Source organism: Nomascus leucogenys, chromosome 9, assembly GCF_006542625.1.
Source record: "Nomascus leucogenys isolate Asia chromosome 9, Asia_NLE_v1, whole genome shotgun sequence".
NCBI classification, from domain to species: domain Eukaryota; kingdom Metazoa; phylum Chordata; class Mammalia; order Primates; family Hylobatidae; genus Nomascus; species Nomascus leucogenys.
In genome coordinates, this window is record NC_044389.1 from 24,290,742 (window position 1) to 24,293,570 (window position 2,829).

Below are 2,829 nucleotides of genomic sequence, written 5' to 3' on the forward strand. Positions count from 1 at the left end.
CTGAATAATTAACCCCCTCAGCCAAATTCATGTTCACCCTGAACCTCAAAATGGGGACTTATTTGGAAAAGAATCTTTATAGCTATAATTAAAGATCTTGAGACAACATCATCCTGGATTTAATGTGGCCCCTAAATCCAATTAGTTATAAGAATTTTTGTAAGTAGTGGAGAAGAAACAGAAACAGAAAGCCAAGTGAAGGCAGACACAGATTGGAGTGATAGGTCTACAAGCCAAGGATCACCATGAATTGCCAAAAAGCCAGAAACTAGAGAGAGGCATGAAACAGATTCTCCCTCAATGTCTTCAAAAGAAACAAACCTTGCTGACACCTGATTTCTACATTTTGGACTGTAGTATGGAGATGATAAATTCACATTGCTTTAAGCCATTCAATTCACGGTACATGCTACAGCAGCCCTAGGAAACTCATATGATCATGATTTCAAGAAATTGTTAGGAGCTTACTCATACCTGATACCAAATAACTGAAAATCCAGCCAGAGCTATGCACTGAACCATGTACCTATAATTAATATTCAAGGTTTTTATAGAGTAATTAAGAACAGGTATTAATGAGAAGCAGCTGATCTGGAGAATAGGGCCAGTCACATATATCTGAGTGAGCCACATGGTTAACTAGGTAAGAAACATGATAATGTCCCAGACTTAACTTCACGGGGTTGAGGTACCTACGCACACTTAACTTTCTCTCTTTATCATTCCTGGCACAAGTATAAAATTGGGAGAAACTGGGGTACTGGGAGCTGAGCTTAAAAAACAGGAGTTTTCTGTACTAATATTGTTGTGGATTGTGTGTTTTTTGTTTGTATTATTTCTTAAAGCTAAGTAAACCTGGTGGTGTTTAAAGCCTACTGTGTCCATTAAGTTTGATTTTCAATGTGAACCCAGATCCAAATGCCAAATGGCTTGTACTTGGCATCACATGATTTTATATAAACACACACACACATACACACAAACACACACACACACACAAATATGCATATATACACACAATATATCTGGATACATATACATATATATGTCATATACTTAGTCTTGTAAATACATTTTGTTTTAACCTTATGGGAGACTATGAGTTAGGTATTTAACAATTAAAGGAAAATAGCTAAGCTTGCAATACATTTAGTTATGTAGTAGGTAAGGTTTGCTGAGGAAGTCATTTTAGGATCCACTGGATAAAGTATAGTATGAGAATAATAAAGCTGGGGGTACCTGAATATGAGGGAAATGAGAGACCAAGATTAGCTGGATTACTGTGAGATTTCTATAATCAAATATATTTCATGCTACTTTTCACAGGCTATAGAGGATTTAAAGTGCTTACTAACAAAATTGTCATCCTAAGGAGAATAAATGAATATGGGTTATATTGCTTGTTAAGATATAATATGCAATTAGTGGTACTACCAAAATAATAAAATTTATATCACATGAACTATAGAAATAACCATGAATAATTTTTTTTTTTTTTGAGACAGAGTCTCACTCTGTTGCCCAGGCTAGAGCACAGGGCCACGATCTCGGCTCATTGCAAGCTCCGCCTTCCAGGTTCATGCCATTCTCCTGCCTCAGCCTCCCGAGTAGCTGGGACTACAGGTGCCCGCCACCATGCCCGGCTAATTTTTTGTATTTTTGATAGAGACGGGGCTTCACCATGTTAGCCAAGATGGTCTCGATTTCCTGACTTTGTGATCTGCCAGCCTTGGCCTCCCAAAGTGCTGGGATTACAGGCGTGAGCCACTGTGCCCAGCCCAACCATGAATAATTTTTTAAAAATGGTATAAAGAGAGCAGCACAGATAATTCATTTAATATAATACTATTACTAATAATACCTAATAAACTAATTTCATTGTATGTATGAGCTTTATGAAGTTAAAGAAATTAGTATGTTAGAAATTCATGTTACTTATTTAATTAAATCATTATTACCAAACGGATAGAAATAATTTTAAACTAGTATTGTGACAGTAATTACATAACACTCCCAAATTACAATGGCTATTCTAGGAGAGTTGTAGAGTCAGTTCAAAAACAGAAACACAGGTTCTAGATTCAGACAAACCTGGGCTTAAGCCTTAGCAGTACCACATCTTAGCTGCTATGAGAAACTGTGCACACTTCTCATCTAAAAAAGAAGGATAATTAGAATAATATCTAGAATAATATCATAGGCTAATTGTGAGGATACATGTGTTAGTCTGTTCTCACACTGCTATAAGGAACTACCCAAGACTGAGTAATTTGTAAAAAGAGGTTTAATTGACTCATAGTTTTGCATGGCTAGGGAGGTCTCAGGAAACTTACAATCATGGTGGAAGGGGAAGCAGGCATGTCTTACATGGCGGCAGGCGAGAGAGCAAGTGCAAGAGAGAGCAGAGAAAACTGCCTTATAAAACTATCAGATCACATGATAACTCACTCACTATCACTAGAACAGCATGGGGGAAAATGACCCCATGATCCAATTACCTCCCACCATGTCCCTCCCTTGGCATACGGTCATTACAATTCGAGATGAGATATGGATTGGGGACACAGAGCCAAACCATGTGAATACAATAAAATAGTCATTATGGGATTTTGTTGAAAAATGCTTTCCAAATAATGTTTTCTTCCGTAATTATTCATAGTTGAACCAGGAGACATTCTCTTGAATTTGACTACTTATTGAATGATGCATCCCTGAGGCACTCTGAACCTACTGTCCTCATATTTAAGTTACTTATTACTGATAAACATCAAACTGGAGATACGTATATCATAAGTAAGCAGAGACCCCAGGCTGGAACATAGTGGTGTG